At 38.1% G+C, this 15,477-nt stretch overlaps 27 non-coding genes across 27 annotated transcripts; all 27 read right to left on the bottom strand.

Annotated features, from left to right (window-relative positions):
- Positions 1–181: 181 nt before the first annotated feature.
- trnac-gca (transfer RNA cysteine (anticodon GCA)) lies at positions 182–253 on the bottom strand. The gene has a single exon. It is a non-coding gene; the product is annotated as a tRNA-Cys (tRNA).
- Positions 254–725: 472 nt separating this feature from the next.
- Positions 726–797, bottom strand: trnac-gca (transfer RNA cysteine (anticodon GCA)). Its single transcript has one exon. It is a non-coding gene; the product is annotated as a tRNA-Cys (tRNA).
- Positions 798–1,264: 467 nt separating this feature from the next.
- Positions 1,265–1,336, bottom strand: trnac-gca (transfer RNA cysteine (anticodon GCA)). Its single transcript has one exon. It is a non-coding gene; the product is annotated as a tRNA-Cys (tRNA).
- An 839-nt stretch (positions 1,337–2,175) lies between these two features.
- Positions 2,176–2,247, bottom strand: trnac-gca (transfer RNA cysteine (anticodon GCA)). Its single transcript has one exon. It is a non-coding gene; the product is annotated as a tRNA-Cys (tRNA).
- A 467-nt stretch (positions 2,248–2,714) lies between these two features.
- Positions 2,715–2,786, bottom strand: trnac-gca (transfer RNA cysteine (anticodon GCA)). Its single transcript has one exon. It is a non-coding gene; the product is annotated as a tRNA-Cys (tRNA).
- A 364-nt stretch (positions 2,787–3,150) lies between these two features.
- trnac-gca (transfer RNA cysteine (anticodon GCA)) lies at positions 3,151–3,222 on the bottom strand. The gene has a single exon. It is a non-coding gene; the product is annotated as a tRNA-Cys (tRNA).
- A 471-nt stretch (positions 3,223–3,693) lies between these two features.
- Positions 3,694–3,765, bottom strand: trnac-gca (transfer RNA cysteine (anticodon GCA)). Its single transcript has one exon. It is a non-coding gene; the product is annotated as a tRNA-Cys (tRNA).
- A 358-nt stretch (positions 3,766–4,123) lies between these two features.
- Positions 4,124–4,195, bottom strand: trnac-gca (transfer RNA cysteine (anticodon GCA)). The gene has a single exon. It is a non-coding gene; the product is annotated as a tRNA-Cys (tRNA).
- A 467-nt stretch (positions 4,196–4,662) lies between these two features.
- On the bottom strand, positions 4,663–4,734 carry trnac-gca (transfer RNA cysteine (anticodon GCA)). Its single transcript has one exon. It is a non-coding gene; the product is annotated as a tRNA-Cys (tRNA).
- Positions 4,735–5,206: 472 nt separating this feature from the next.
- On the bottom strand, positions 5,207–5,278 carry trnac-gca (transfer RNA cysteine (anticodon GCA)). Its single transcript has one exon. It is a non-coding gene; the product is annotated as a tRNA-Cys (tRNA).
- A 467-nt stretch (positions 5,279–5,745) lies between these two features.
- On the bottom strand, positions 5,746–5,817 carry trnac-gca (transfer RNA cysteine (anticodon GCA)). Its single transcript has one exon. It is a non-coding gene; the product is annotated as a tRNA-Cys (tRNA).
- A 467-nt stretch (positions 5,818–6,284) lies between these two features.
- trnac-gca (transfer RNA cysteine (anticodon GCA)) lies at positions 6,285–6,356 on the bottom strand. The gene has a single exon. It is a non-coding gene; the product is annotated as a tRNA-Cys (tRNA).
- Positions 6,357–6,823: 467 nt separating this feature from the next.
- trnac-gca (transfer RNA cysteine (anticodon GCA)) lies at positions 6,824–6,895 on the bottom strand. Its single transcript has one exon. It is a non-coding gene; the product is annotated as a tRNA-Cys (tRNA).
- Positions 6,896–7,367: 472 nt separating this feature from the next.
- Positions 7,368–7,439, bottom strand: trnac-gca (transfer RNA cysteine (anticodon GCA)). Its single transcript has one exon. It is a non-coding gene; the product is annotated as a tRNA-Cys (tRNA).
- A 467-nt stretch (positions 7,440–7,906) lies between these two features.
- Positions 7,907–7,978, bottom strand: trnac-gca (transfer RNA cysteine (anticodon GCA)). Its single transcript has one exon. It is a non-coding gene; the product is annotated as a tRNA-Cys (tRNA).
- Positions 7,979–8,817: 839 nt separating this feature from the next.
- Positions 8,818–8,889, bottom strand: trnac-gca (transfer RNA cysteine (anticodon GCA)). The gene has a single exon. It is a non-coding gene; the product is annotated as a tRNA-Cys (tRNA).
- Positions 8,890–9,356: 467 nt separating this feature from the next.
- On the bottom strand, positions 9,357–9,428 carry trnac-gca (transfer RNA cysteine (anticodon GCA)). The gene has a single exon. It is a non-coding gene; the product is annotated as a tRNA-Cys (tRNA).
- A 467-nt stretch (positions 9,429–9,895) lies between these two features.
- Positions 9,896–9,967, bottom strand: trnac-gca (transfer RNA cysteine (anticodon GCA)). The gene has a single exon. It is a non-coding gene; the product is annotated as a tRNA-Cys (tRNA).
- A 472-nt stretch (positions 9,968–10,439) lies between these two features.
- On the bottom strand, positions 10,440–10,511 carry trnac-gca (transfer RNA cysteine (anticodon GCA)). Its single transcript has one exon. It is a non-coding gene; the product is annotated as a tRNA-Cys (tRNA).
- A 467-nt stretch (positions 10,512–10,978) lies between these two features.
- Positions 10,979–11,050, bottom strand: trnac-gca (transfer RNA cysteine (anticodon GCA)). The gene has a single exon. It is a non-coding gene; the product is annotated as a tRNA-Cys (tRNA).
- Positions 11,051–11,889: 839 nt separating this feature from the next.
- Positions 11,890–11,961, bottom strand: trnac-gca (transfer RNA cysteine (anticodon GCA)). Its single transcript has one exon. It is a non-coding gene; the product is annotated as a tRNA-Cys (tRNA).
- Positions 11,962–12,432: 471 nt separating this feature from the next.
- On the bottom strand, positions 12,433–12,504 carry trnac-gca (transfer RNA cysteine (anticodon GCA)). The gene has a single exon. It is a non-coding gene; the product is annotated as a tRNA-Cys (tRNA).
- Positions 12,505–12,862: 358 nt separating this feature from the next.
- On the bottom strand, positions 12,863–12,934 carry trnac-gca (transfer RNA cysteine (anticodon GCA)). The gene has a single exon. It is a non-coding gene; the product is annotated as a tRNA-Cys (tRNA).
- Positions 12,935–13,401: 467 nt separating this feature from the next.
- On the bottom strand, positions 13,402–13,473 carry trnac-gca (transfer RNA cysteine (anticodon GCA)). The gene has a single exon. It is a non-coding gene; the product is annotated as a tRNA-Cys (tRNA).
- A 466-nt stretch (positions 13,474–13,939) lies between these two features.
- Positions 13,940–14,011, bottom strand: trnac-gca (transfer RNA cysteine (anticodon GCA)). Its single transcript has one exon. It is a non-coding gene; the product is annotated as a tRNA-Cys (tRNA).
- Positions 14,012–14,478: 467 nt separating this feature from the next.
- trnac-gca (transfer RNA cysteine (anticodon GCA)) lies at positions 14,479–14,550 on the bottom strand. The gene has a single exon. It is a non-coding gene; the product is annotated as a tRNA-Cys (tRNA).
- Positions 14,551–15,016: 466 nt separating this feature from the next.
- On the bottom strand, positions 15,017–15,088 carry trnac-gca (transfer RNA cysteine (anticodon GCA)). The gene has a single exon. It is a non-coding gene; the product is annotated as a tRNA-Cys (tRNA).
- Between the last annotated feature and the right edge of the window lie 389 nt (positions 15,089–15,477).

Here is a 15,477-nt window from a genome sequence, read left to right as displayed (position 1 = left end):
AAACAACCTCCATGAATTAAATTCTGATACAACAGTTAATCAGGACAATGGTTGAAGAAATGTTTAGCTTTTTAGAAAAACAGAAGTTCTTTCTATTACTAAAAAGTCCACTATGACAATGGTTGTCTTGCTGGACACTATTTTTAAATTCAACCAACAGTACATACACAATCATAATTCCAGGGGGCACCCAGATTTGAACTGGGGACCTCTATAACTGCAGTCAAATGCTCTACCACTGAGCTATACCCCCTGTCCTGTGATATAAACAGTAGACAGCAGATACAAATCACTGTTTGTCTTCATCAATTAGACGTGATCTTCAGTGTCTTCTTGAAGGTACTAAACATCCACTGACTGTGAAGATCTGGACAATTCTACAGAGCAGGTCTAACAAACTCTAAGAGGGCCCCTAAATTCTGGGTTTTCTACATTTGAAATAGGAAACTTAGAGTTTTCATTTTCAGTAGAAGCTGATAATTAAATTTGAGTCCAGTCAGAGTATGTTCGCTCTGAGACAAGCGTGTGCTCCATGTCAAAAACAACCTCCATGAATAAGGTTCTGATACAACAGTTAAGCAGGACAATGGTTGAAGAAATGTTTAGCTTTTTAGAAAAACAGAAGTTCTTTCTTTTACTAAAAAGTACACTATGACAATGGTTGTCTTGCTCAGGTGGACACTATTTTAAACTTCAAACAACAGTACATACACAATCATAATTCCAGGGGGCACCCAGATTTGAACTGGGGACCTCTTGATCTGCAGTCAAATGCTCTACCACTGAGCTATACCCCCTTTCCTGTAATTTAAAGAGCAGACAGCAGATACAAATCACTGTCTGTCTTCATCAATTAGACGTGATCTTCAGTGTCTTCTTGAAGGTACTAAACATCCACTGACTGTGAAGATCTGGACAATTCTACAGAGCAGGTCTAACAAACTCTAAGAGGGCCCCTAAATTCTGGGTTTTCTACATTTGAAATAGGAAACTTAGAGTTTTCATTTTCAGTAGAAGCTGATAACTAAAGTTGAGTCCAGTCAGAGTATGTTCGCTCTGAGATAAGCGTGTGCTCCATGTCAAAAACAACCTCCATGAATTAAATTCTGATACAACAGTTAAACAGGACAATGGTTGAAGAAATGTTTAGCTTTTTAGAAAAACAGAAGTTCTTTCTATTACTAAAAAGTCCAATATGACAATGGTTGTCTTGCTGGACACTATTTTTAAATTCAACCAACAGTACATACACAATCATAATTCCAGGGGGCACCCAGATTTGAACTGGGGACCTCTTGATCTGCAGTCAAATGCTCTACCACTGAGCTATACCCCCATTCCTGTGATATAAACAGTAGACAGCAGATACAAATCATTGTTTGTCTTCATCAATTAGACGTGATCTTCAGTGTCTTCTTGAAGGTACTAAACATCCACTGACTGTGAAGATCTGGACAATTCTACAGAGCAGGTCTAACAAACTCTAAGAGGGCCCCTAAATTCTGGGTTTTCTACATTTGAAATAGGAAACTTAGAGTTTTCATTTTCAGTAGAAGCTGATAATTAAATTTGAGTCCAGTCAGAGTATGTTCGCTCTGAGACAAGCGTGTGCTCCATGTCAAAAACAACCTCCATGAATAAGGTTCTGATACAACAGTTAATTAGGACAATGGTTGAAGAAATGTTTAGCTTTTTAGAAAAATATAAATATACTGTGATATAAACAGTAGACAGCAGATACAAATCACTGTTTGTCTTCATCAATTAGACGTGATCTTCAGTGTCTTCTTGAAGGTACTAAACATCCACTGACTGTGAAGATCTGGACAATTCTACAGAGCAGGTCTAACAAACTCTAAGAGGGCCCCTAAATTCTGGGTTTTCTACATTTGAAATAGGAAACTTAGAGTTTTCATTTTCAGTAGAAGCTGATAACTAAAGTTGAGTCCAGTCAGAGTATGTTCGCTCTGAGATAAGCGTGTGCTCCATGTCAAAAACAACCTCCATGAATTAAATTCTGATACAACAGTTAATCAGGACAATGGTTGAAGAAATGTTTAGCTTTTTAGAAAAACAGAAGTTCTTTCTATTACTAAAAAGTCCAATATGACAATGGTTGTCTTGCTGGACACTATTTTTAAATTCAACCAACAGTACATACACAATCATAATTCCAGGGGGCACCCAGATTTGAACTGGGGACCTCTTGATCTGCAGTCAAATGCTCTACCACTGAGCTATACCCCCATTCCTGTGATATAAACAGTAGACAGCAGATACAAATCATTGTTTGTCTTCATCAATTAGACGTGATCTTCAGTGTCTTCTTGAAGGTACTAAACATCCACTGACTGTGAAGATCTGGACAATTCTACAGAGCAGGTCTAACAAACTCTAAGAGGGCCCCTAAATTCTGGGTTTTCTACATTTGAAATAGGAAACTTAACGTTTTCATTTTCAGTAGAAGCTGATAACTAAAGTTGAGTCCAGTCAGAGTATGTTCGCTCTGAGACAAGCGTGTGCTCCATGTCAAAAACAACCTCCATGAATAAGGTTCTGATACAACAGTTAATTAGGACAATGGTTGAAGAAATGTTTAGCTTTTTAGAAAAATAGAAGTTGTTTCTATTACTAATAAGTCCACTATGACAATGGTTGTCTTGCTGGACACTATTTTAAACTTCAACCAACAGTACATACACAATCATAATTCCAGGGGGCACCCAGATTTGAACTGGGGACCTCTTGATCTGCAGTCAAATGCTCTACCACTGAGCTATACCCCCATTCCTGTGATATAAACAGTAGACAGCAGATACAAATCATTGTTTGTCTTCATCAATTAGACGTGATCTTCAGTGTCTTCTTGGGGGTATTAAACAACCACTGACTGTGAAGCTGATAATTAAAGTTGAGTCCAGTCAGAGTATGTTCGCTCTGAGACAAGCGTGTGCTCCATGTCAAAAACAACCTCCATGAATAAGGTTCTGATACAACAGTTAAGCAGGACAATGGTTGAAGAAATGTTTAGCTTTTTAGAAAAACAGAAGTTCTTTCTTTTACTAAAAAGTACACTATGACAACGGTTGTCTTGCTCAGGTGGACACTATTTTTAACTTCAACCAACAGTACATACACAATCATAATTCCAGGGGGCACCCAGATTTGAACTGGGGACCTCTATAACTGCAGTCAAATGCTCTACCACTGAGCTATACCCCCTTTCCTGTGATATAAACAGTAGACAGCAGATACAAATCACTGTTTGTCTTCATCAATTAGACGTGATCTTCAGTGTCTTCTTGAAGGTACTAAACATCCACTGACTGTGAAGATCTGGACAATTCTACAGAGCAGGTCTAACAAACTCTAAGAGGGCCCCTAAATTCTGGGTTTTCTACATTTGAAATAGGAAACTTAGAGTTTTCATTTTCAGTAGAAGCTGATAATTAAATTTGAGTCCAGTCAGAGTATGTTCGCTCTGAGACAAGCGTGTGCTCCATGTCAAAAACAACCTCCATGAATAAGGTTCTGATACAACAGTTAAGCAGGACAATGGTTGAAGAAATGTTTAGCTTTTTAGAAAAACAGAAGTTGTTTCTTTTACTAAAAAGTACACTATGACAATGGTTGTCTTGCTCAGGTGGACACTATTTTTAACTTCAACCAACAGTACATACACAATTATAATTCAGGGGGCACCCAGATTTGAACTGGGGACCTCTTGAACTGCAGTCAAATGCTCTACCACTGAGCTATACCCCCTTTCCTTGATTTAAAGAGCAGACAGCAGATATAAATCACTGTTTGTCGTCATCAATTAGACGTGATTTTCAGTGTCTTCTTGGAGGTATTAAACAACCACTGACTGTGAAGCTGATAATTAAATTTGAGTCCAGTCAGAGTATGTTCGCTCTGAGACAAGCGTGTGCTCCATGTCAAAAACAACCTCCATGAATAAGGTTCTGATACAACAGTTAATTAGGACAATGGTTGAAGAAATGTTTAGCTTTTTAGAAAAAGAGAAGTTGTTTCTATTACTAATAAGTCCACTATGACAATGGTTGTCTTGCTGGACACTATTTTAAACTTCAACCAACAGTACATACACAATCATAATTCCAGGGGGCACCCAGATTTGAACTGGGGACCTCTTGATCTGCAGTCAAATGCTCTACCACTGAGCTATACCCCCTTTCCTGTAATTTAAAGAGCAGACAGCAGATACAAATCACTGTCTGTCTTCATCAATTAGACGTGATCTTCAGTGTCTTCTTGAAGGTACTAAACATCCACTGACTGTGAAGATCTGGACAATTCTACAGAGCAGGTCTAACAAACTCTAAGAGGGCCCCTAAATTCTGGGTTTTCTACATTTGAAATAGGAAACTTAGAGTTTTCATTTTCAGTAGAAGCTGATAACTAAAGTTGAGTCCAGTCAGAGTATGTTCGCTCTGAGATAAGCGTGTGCTCCATGTCAAAAACAACCTCCATGAATTAAATTCTGATACAACAGTTAAACAGGACAATGGTTGAAGAAATGTTTAGCTTTTTAGAAAAACAGAAGTTCTTTCTATTACTAAAAAGTCCACTATGACAATGGTTGTCTTGCTGGACACTATTTTTAAATTCAACCAACAGTACATACACAATCATAATTCCAGGGGGTACCCAGATTTGAACTGGGGACCTCTTGATCTGCAGTCAAATGCTCTACCACTGAGCTATACCCCCATTCCTGTGATATAAACAGTAGACAGCAGATACAAATCATTGTTTGTCTTCATCAATTAGACGTGATCTTCAGTGTCTTCTTGAAGGTACTAAACATCCACTGACTGTGAAGATCTGGACAATTCTACAGAGCAGGTCTAACAAACTCTAAGAGGGCCCCTAAATTCTGGGTTTTCTACATTTGAAATAGGAAACTTAACGTTTTCATTTTCAGTAGAAGCTGATAACTAAAGTTGAGTCCAGTCAGAGTATGTTCGCTCTGAGACAAGCGTGTGCTCCATGCCAAAAACAACCTCCATGAATAAGGTTCTGATACAACAGTTAAGCAGGACAATGGTTGAAGAAATGTTTAGCTTTTTAGAAAAACAGAAGTTCTTTCTTTTACTAAAAAGTACACTATGACAATGGTTGTCTTGCTCAGGTGGACACTATTTTTAACTTCAACCAACAGTACATACACAATCATAATTCCAGGGGGCACCCAGATTTGAACTGGGGACCTCTTGAACTGCAGTCAAATGCTCTACCACTGAGCTATACCCCCTGTCCTGTGATCTAAACAGTAGACAGCAGATACAAATCACTGTTTGTCTTCATCAATTACACGTGATCTTCAGTGTCTTCTTGAAGGTACTAAACATCCACTGACTGTGAAGATCTGGACAATTCTACAGAGCAGGTCTAACAAACTCTAAGAGGGCCCCTAAATTCTGGGTTTTCTACATTTGAAATAGGAAACTTAGAGTTTTCATTTTCAGTAGAAGCTGATAACTAAAGTTGAGTCCAGTCAGAGTATGTTCGCTCTGAGATAAGCGTGTGCTCCATGTCAAAAACAACCTCCATGAATTAAATTCTGATACAAGAGTTAAACAGGACAATGGTTGAAGAAATTTTTAGCTTTTTAGAAAAACAGAAGTTCTTTCTATTACTAAAAAGTCCAATATGACAATGGTTGTCTTGCTGGACACTATTTTTAAATTCAACCAACAGTACATACACAATCATAATTCCAGGGGGCACCCAGATTTGAACTGGGGACCTCTTGATCTGCAGTCAAATGCTCTACCACTGAGCTATACCCCCATTCCTGTGATATAAACAGTAGACAGCAGATACAAATGATTGTTTGTCTTCATCAATTAGACGTGATCTTCAGTGTCTTCTTGAAGGTACTAAACATCCACTGACTGTGAAGATCTGGACAATTCTACAGAGCAGGTCTAACAAACTCTAAGAGGGCCCCTAAATTCTGGGTTTTCTACATTTGAAATAGGAAACTTAACGTTTTCATTTTCAGTAGAAGCTGATAACTAAAGTTGAGTCCAGTCAGAGTATGTTCGCTCTGAGACAAGCGTGTGCTCCATGTCAAAAACAACCTCCATGAATAAGGTTCTGATACAACAGTTAATTAGGACAATGGTTGAAGAAATGTTTAGCTTTTTAGAAAAATAGAAGTTGTTTCTATTACTAATAAGTCCACTATGACAATGGTTGTCTTGCTGGACACTATTTTAAACTTCAACCAACAGTACATACACAATCATAATTCCAGGGGGCACCCAGATTTGAACTGGGGACCTCTTGAACTGCAGTCAAATGCTCTACCACTGAGCTATACCCCCTGTCCTGTGATATAAACAGTAGACAGCAGATACAAATCACTGTTTGTCTTCATCAATTAGACGTGATCTTCAGTGTCTTCTTGAAGGTACTAAACATCCATTGACTGTGAAGATCTGGACAATTTTACAGAGCAGGTCTAACAAACTCTAAGAGGGCCCCTAAATTCTGGGTTTTCTACATTTGAAATAGGAAACTTAGAGTTTTCATTTTCAGTAGAAGCTGATAACTAAAGTTGAGTCCAGTCAGAGTATGTTCGCTCTGAGATAAGCGTGTGCTCCATGTCAAAAACAACCTCCATGAATTAAATTCTGATACAACAGTTAATCAGGACAATGGTTGAAGAAATGTTTAGCTTTTTAGAAAAACAGAAGTTCTTTCTATTACTAAAAAGTCCACTATGACAATGGTTGTCTTGCTGGACACTATTTTTAAATTCAACCAACAGTACATACACAATCATAATTCCAGGGGGCACCCAGATTTGAACTGGGGACCTCTATAACTGCAGTCAAATGCTCTACCACTGAGCTATACCCCCTGTCCTGTGATATAAACAGTAGACAGCAGATACAAATCACTGTTTGTCTTCATCAATTAGACGTGATCTTCAGTGTCTTCTTGAAGGTACTAAACATCCACTGACTGTGAAGATCTGGACAATTCTACAGAGCAGGTCTAACAAACTCTAAGAGGGCCCCTAAATTCTGGGTTTTCTACATTTGAAATAGGAAACTTAGAGTTTTCATTTTCAGTAGAAGCTGATAATTAAATTTGAGTCCAGTCAGAGTATGTTCGCTCTGAGACAAGCGTGTGCTCCATGTCAAAAACAACCTCCATGAATAAGGTTCTGATACAACAGTTAAGCAGGACAATGGTTGAAGAAATGTTTAGCTTTTTAGAAAAACAGAAGTTCTTTCTTTTACTAAAAAGTACACTATGACAATGGTTGTCTTGCTCAGGTGGACACTATTTTAAACTTCAAACAACAGTACATACACAATCATAATTCCAGGGGGCACCCAGATTTGAACTGGGGACCTCTTGATCTGCAGTCAAATGCTCTACCACTGAGCTATACCCCCTTTCCTGTAATTTAAAGAGCAGACAGCAGATACAAATCACTGTCTGTCTTCATCAATTAGACGTGATCTTCAGTGTCTTCTTGAAGGTACTAAACATCCACTGACTGTGAAGATCTGGACAATTCTACAGAGCAGGTCTAACAAACTCTAAGAGGGCCCCTAAATTCTGGGTTTTCTACATTTGAAATAGGAAACTTAGAGTTTTCATTTTCAGTAGAAGCTGATAACTAAAGTTGAGTCCAGTCAGAGTATGTTCGCTCTGAGATAAGCGTGTGCTCCATGTCAAAAACAACCTCCATGAATTAAATTCTGATACAACAGTTAAACAGGACAATGGTTGAAGAAATGTTTAGCTTTTTAGAAAAACAGAAGTTCTTTCTATTACTAAAAAGTCCAATATGACAATGGTTGTCTTGCTGGACACTATTTTTAAATTCAACCAACAGTACATACACAATCATAATTCCAGGGGGCACCCAGATTTGAACTGGGGACCTCTTGATCTGCAGTCAAATGCTCTACCACTGAGCTATACCCCCATTCCTGTGATATAAACAGTAGACAGCAGATACAAATCATTGTTTGTCTTCATCAATTAGACGTGATCTTCAGTGTCTTCTTGAAGGTACTAAACATCCACTGACTGTGAAGATCTGGACAATTCTACAGAGCAGGTCTAACAAACTCTAAGAGGGCCCCTAAATTCTGGGTTTTCTACATTTGAAATAGGAAACTTAGAGTTTTCATTTTCAGTAGAAGCTGATAATTAAATTTGAGTCCAGTCAGAGTATGTTCGCTCTGAGACAAGCGTGTGCTCCATGTCAAAAACAACCTCCATGAATAAGGTTCTGATACAACAGTTAATTAGGACAATGGTTGAAGAAATGTTTAGCTTTTTAGAAAAATATAAATATACTGTGATATAAACAGTAGACAGCAGATACAAATCACTGTTTGTCTTCATCAATTAGACGTGATCTTCAGTGTCTTCTTGAAGGTACTAAACATCCACTGACTGTGAAGATCTGGACAATTCTACAGAGCAGGTCTAACAAACTCTAAGAGGGCCCCTAAATTCTGGGTTTTCTACATTTGAAATAGGAAACTTAGAGTTTTCATTTTCAGTAGAAGCTGATAACTAAAGTTGAGTCCAGTCAGAGTATGTTCGCTCTGAGATAAGCGTGTGCTCCATGTCAAAAACAACCTCCATGAATTAAATTCTGATACAACAGTTAAACAGGACAATGGTTGAAGAAATGTTTAGCTTTTTAGAAAAACAGAAGTTCTTTCTATTACTAAAAAGTCCAATATGACAATGGTTGTCTTGCTGGACACTATTTTTAAATTCAACCAACAGTACATACACAATCATAATTCCAGGGGGCACCCAGATTTGAACTGGGGACCTCTTGATCTGCAGTCAAATGCTCTACCACTGAGCTATACCCCCATTCCTGTGATATAAACAGTAGACAGCAGATACAAATCATTGTTTGTCTTCATCAATTAGACGTGATCTTCAGTGTCTTCTTGAAGGTACTAAACATCCACTGACTGTGAAGATCTGGACAATTCTACAGAGCAGGTCTAACAAACTCTAAGAGGGCCCCTAAATTCTGGGTTTTCTACATTTGAAATAGGAAACTTAACGTTTTCATTTTCAGTAGAAGCTGATAACTAAAGTTGAGTCCAGTCAGAGTATGTTCGCTCTGAGACAAGCGTGTGCTCCATGTCAAAAACAACCTCCATGAATAAGGTTCTGATACAACAGTTAATTAGGACAATGGTTGAAGAAATGTTTAGCTTTTTAGAAAAATAGAAGTTGTTTCTATTACTAATAAGTCCACTATGACAATGGTTGTCTTGCTGGACACTATTTTAAACTTCAACCAACAGTACATACACAATCATAATTCCAGGGGGCACCCAGATTTGAACTGGGGACCTCTTGAACTGCAGTCAAATGCTCTACCACTGAGCTATACCCCCTGTCCTGTGATATAAACAGTAGACAGCAGATACAAATCACTGTTTGTCTTCATCAATTAGACGTGATCTTCAGTGTCTTCTTGAAGGTACTAAACATCCATTGACTGTGAAGATCTGGACAATTTTACAGAGCAGGTCTAACAAACTCTAAGAGGGCCCCTAAATTCTGGGTTTTCTACATTTGAAATAGGAAACTTAGAGTTTTCATTTTCAGTAGAAGCTGATAACTAAAGTTGAGTCCAGTCAGAGTATGTTCGCTCTGAGATAAGCGTGTGCTCCATGTCAAAAACAACCTCCATGAATTAAATTCTGATACAACAGTTAATCAGGACAATGGTTGAAGAAATGTTTAGCTTTTTAGAAAAACAGAAGTTCTTTCTATTACTACAAAGTCCACTATGACAATGGTTGTCTTGCTGGACACTATTTTTAAATTCAACCAACAGTACATACACAATCATAATTCCAGGGGGCACCCAGATTTGAACTGGGGACCTCTATAACTGCAGTCAAATGCTCTACCACTGAGCTATACCCCCTGTCCTGTGATATAAACAGTAGACAGCAGATACAAATCACTGTTTGTCTTCATCAATTAGACGTGATCTTCAGTGTCTTCTTGAAGGTACTAAACATCCACTGACTGTGAAGATCTGGACAATTCTACAGAGCAGGTCTAACAAACTCTAAGAGGGCCCCTAAATTCTGGGTTTTCTACATTTGAAATAGGAAACTTAGAGTTTTCATTTTCAGTAGAAGCTGATAATTAAATTTGAGTCCAGTCAGAGTATGTTCGCTCTGAGACAAGCGTGTGCTCCATGTCAAAAACAACCTCCATGAATAAGGTTCTGATACAACAGTTAAGCAGGACAATGGTTGAAGAAATGTTTAGCTTTTTAGAAAAACAGAAGTTCTTTCTTTTACTAAAAAGTACACTATGACAATGGTTGTCTTGCTCAGGTGGACACTATTTTAAACTTCAAACAACAGTACATACACAATCATAATTCCAGGGGGCACCCAGATTTGAACTGGGGACCTCTTGATCTGCAGTCAAATGCTCTACCACTGAGCTATACCCCCTTTCCTGTAATTTAAAGAGCAGACAGCAGATACAAATCACTGTCTGTCTTCATCAATTAGACGTGATCTTCAGTGTCTTCTTGAAGGTACTAAACATCCACTGACTGTGAAGATCTGGACAATTCTACAGAGCAGGTCTAACAAACTCTAAGAGGGCCCCTAAATTCTGGGTTTTCTACATTTGAAATAGGAAACTTAGAGTTTTCATTTTCAGTAGAAGCTGATAACTAAAGTTGAGTCCAGTCAGAGTATGTTCGCTCTGAGATAAGCGTGTGCTCCATGTCAAAAACAACCTCCATGAATTAAATTCTGATACAACAGTTAAACAGGACAATGGTTGAAGAAATGTTTAGCTTTTTAGAAAAACAGAAGTTCTTTCTATTACTAAAAAGTCCAATATGACAATGGTTGTCTTGCTGGACACTATTTTTAAATTCAACCAACAGTACATACACAATCATAATTCCAGGGGGCACCCAGATTTGAACTGGGGACCTCTTGATCTGCAGTCAAATGCTCTACCACTGAGCTATACCCCCATTCCTGTGATATAAACAGTAGACAGCAGATACAAATCATTGTTTGTCTTCATCAATTAGACGTGATCTTCAGTGTCTTCTTGAAGGTACTAAACATCCACTGACTGTGAAGATCTGGACAATTCTACAGAGCAGGTCTAACAAACTCTAAGAGGGCCCCTAAATTCTGGGTTTTCTACATTTGAAATAGGAAACTTAGAGTTTTCATTTTCAGTAGAAGCTGATAATTAAATTTGAGTCCAGTCAGAGTATGTTCGCTCTGAGACAAGCGTGTGCTCCATGTCAAAAACAACCTCCATGAATAAGGTTCTGATACAACAGTTAATTAGGACAATGGTTGAAGAAATGTTTAGCTTTTTAGAAAAATATAAATATACTGTGATATAAACAGTAGACAGCAGATACAAATCACTGTTTGTCTTCATCAATTAGACGTGATCTTCAGTGTCTTCTTGAAGGTACTAAACATCCACTGACTGTGAAGATCTGGACAATTCTACAGAGCAGGTCTAACAAACTCTAAGAGGGCCCCTAAATTCTGGGTTTTCTACATTTGAAATAGGAAACTTAGAGTTTTCATTTTCAGTAGAAGCTGATAACTAAAGTTGAGTCCAGTCAGAGTATGTTCGCTCTGAGATAAGCGTGTGCTCCATGTCAAAAACAACCTCCATGAATTAAATTCTGATACAACAGTTAATCAGGACAATGGTTGAAGAAATGTTTAGCTTTTTAGAAAAACAGAAGTTCTTTCTATTACTAAAAAGTCCAATATGACAATGGTTGTCTTGCTGGACACTATTTTTAAATTCAACCAACAGTACATACACAATCATAATTCCAGGGGGCACCCAGATTTGAACTGGGGACCTCTTGAACTGCAGTCAAATGCTCTACCACTGAGCTATACCCCCTGTCCTGTGATATAAACAGTAGACAGCAGATAAAAATCACTGTTTGTCTTCATCAATTAGACGTGATCTTCAGTGTCTTCTTGAAGGTACTAAACATCCACTGACTGTGAAGATCTGGACAATTCTACAGAGCAGGTCTAACAAACTCTAAGAGGGCCCCTAAATTCTGGGTTTTCTACATTTGAAATAGGAAACTTAACGTTTTCATTTTCAGTAGAAGCTGATAACTAAAGTTGAGTCCAGTCAGAGTATGTTCGCTCTGAGACAAGCGTGTGCTCCATGTCAAAAACAACCTCCATGAATAAGGTTCTGATACAACAGTTAAGCAGGACAATGGTTGAAGAAATGTTTAGCTTTTTAGAAAAACAGAAGTTCTTTCTTTTACTAAAAAGTACACTATGACAATGGTTGTCTTGCTCAGGTGGACACTATTTTTAACTTCAACCAACAGTACATACACAATTATAATTCAGGGGGCACCCAGATTTGAACTGGGGACCTCTTGAACTGCAGTCAAATGCTCTACCACTGAGCTATACCCCCTTTCCTTGATTTAAAGAGCAGACAGCAGATATAAATCACTGTTTGTCGTCATCAATTAGACGTGATTTTCAGTGTCTTCTTGGAGGTATTAAACAACCACTGACTGTGAAGCTGATAATTAAATTTGAGTCCAGTCAGAGTATGTTCGCTCTGAGACAAGCGTGTGCTCCATGTCAAAAACAACCTCCATGAATAAGGTTCTGATACAACAGTTAATTAGGACAATGGTTGAAGAAATGTTTAGCTTTTTAGAAAAATAGAAGTTGTTTCTATTACTAATAAGTCCACTATGACAATGGTTGTCTTGCTGGACACTATTTTAAACTTCAACCAACAGTACATACACAATCATAATTCCAGGGGGCACCCAGATTTGAACTGGGGACCTTTTGATCTGCAGTCAAATGCTCTACCACTGAGCTATACCCCCTTTCCTGTAATTTAAAGAGCAGACAGCAGATACAAATCACTGTCTGTCTTCATCAATTAGACGTGATCTTCAGTGTCTTCTTGAAGGTACTAAACATCCACTGACTGTGAAGATCTGGACAATTCTACAGAGCAGGTCTAACAAACTCTAAGAGGGCCCCTAAATTCTGGGTTTTCTACATTTGAAATAGGAAACTTAGAGTTTTCATTTTCAGTAGAAGCTGATAATTAAATTTGAGTCCAGTCAGAGTATGTTCGCTCTGAGACAAGCGTGTGCTCCATGTCAAAAACAACCTCCATGAATAAGGTTCTGATACAACAGTTAATTAGGACAATGGTTGAAGAAATGTTTAGCTTTTTAGAAAAATAGAAGTTGTTTCTATTACTAATAAGTCCACTATGACAATGGTTGTCTTGCTGGACACTATTTTAAACTTCAACCAACAGTACATACACAATCATAATTCCAGGGGGCACCCAGATTTGAACTGGGGACCTCTTGATCTGCAGTCAAATGCTCTACCACTGAGCTATACCCCCTTTCCTTGATTTAAAGAGCAGACAGCAGATATAAATCACTGTTTGTCGTCATCAATTAGACGTGATTTTCAGTGTCTTCTTGAAGGTACTAAACATCCACTGACTGTGAAGATCTGGACAATTCTACAGAGCAGGTCTAACAAACTCTAAGAGGGCCCCTAAATTCTGGGTTTTCTACATTTGAAATAGGAAACTTAGAGTTTTCAATTTCAGTAGAAGCTGATAACTAAAGTTTAGTCCAGTCAGAGTATGTTCGCTCTGAGATAAGCGTGTGCTCCATGTCAAAAACAACCTCCATGAATTAAATTCTGATACAACAGTTAAACAGGACAATGGTTGAAGAAATGTTTAGCTTTTTAGAAAAACAGAAGTTCTTTCTATTACTAATAAGTCCACTATGACAATGGTTGTCTTGCTGGACACTATTTTAAACTTCAACCAACAGTACATACACAATCATAATTCCAGGGGGCACCCAGATTTGAACTGGGGACCTCTTGATCTGCAGTCAAATGCTCTACCACTGAGCTATACCCCCATTCCTGTGATATAAACAGTAGACAGCAGATACAAATCATTGTTTGTCTTCATCAATTAGACGTGATCTTCAGTGTCTTCTTGAAGGTACTAAACATCCACTGACTGTGAAGATCTGGACAATTCTACAGAGCAGGTCTAACAAACTCTAAGAGGGCCCCTAAATTCTGGGTTTTCTACATTTGAAATAGGAAACTTAGAGTTTTCATTTTCAGTAGAAGCTGATAATTAAATTTGAGTCCAGTCAGAGTATGTTCGCTCTGAGACAAGCGTGTGCTCCATGTCAAAAACAACCTCCATGAATAAGGTTCTGATACAACAGTTAATTAGGACAATGGTTGAAGAAATGTTTAGCTTTTTAGAAAAATAGAAGTTGTTTCTATTACTAATAAGTCCACTATGACAATGGTTGTCTTGCTGGACACTATTTTAAATTTCAACCAACAGTACATACACAATCATAATTCCAGGGGGCACCCAGATTTGAACTGGGGACCTCTTGATCTGCAGTCAAATGCTCTACCACTGAGCTATACCCCCTTTCCTTGATTTAAAGAGCAGACAGCAGATATAAATCACTGTTTGTCGTCATCAATTAGACGTGATCTTCAGTGTCTTCTTGAAGGTACTAAACATCCACTGACTGTGAAGATCTGGACAATTCTACAGAGCAGGTCTAACAAACTCTAAGAGGGCCCCTAAATTCTGGGTTTTCTACATTTGAAATAGGAAACTTAGAGTTTTCAATTTCAGTAGAAGCTGATAACTAAAGTTTAGTCCAGTCAGAGTATGTTCGCTCTGAGATAAGCGTGTGCTCCATGTCAAAAACAACCTCCATGAATTAAATTCTGATACAACAGTTAAACAGGACAATGGTTGAAGAAATGTTTAGCTTTTTAGAAAAACAGAAGTTCTTTCTATTACTAATAAGTCCACTATGACAATGGTTGTCTTGCTGGACACTATTTTAAACTTCAACCAACAGTACATACACAATCATAATTCCAGGGGGCACCCAGATTTGAACTGGGGACCTCTTGATCTGCAGTCAAATGCTCTACCACTGAGCTATACCCCCTTTCCTGTAATTTAAAGAGCAGACAGCAGATACAAATCACTGTCTGTCTTCATCAATTAGACGTGATCTTCAGTGTCTTCTTGAAGGTACTAAACATCCACTGACTGTGAAGATCTGGACAATTCTACAGAGCAGGTCTAACAAACTCTAAGAGGGCCCCTAAATTCTGGGTTTTCTACATTTGAAATAGGAAACTTAAAGTTTTCATTTTCAGTAGAAGCTGATAACTAAAGTTGAGTCCAGTCAGAGTATGTTCGCTCTGAGATAAGCGTGTGCTCCATGTCAAAAACAACCTCCATGAATTAAATTCTGATACAACAGTTAATCAGGACAATGGTTGAAGAAATGTTTAGCTTTTTAGAAAAACAGAACTTCTTTCTATTACTAAA

The sequence above is a fragment of the Channa argus genome, chromosome 3 (genome assembly GCF_033026475.1).
Source record: "Channa argus isolate prfri chromosome 3, Channa argus male v1.0, whole genome shotgun sequence".
Classification (NCBI taxonomy): Eukaryota; Metazoa; Chordata; class Actinopteri; order Anabantiformes; family Channidae; genus Channa; species Channa argus.
Note: the sequence above shows the minus strand (reverse complement) of the source record. Positions and strands in the feature narration are given on the sequence as shown.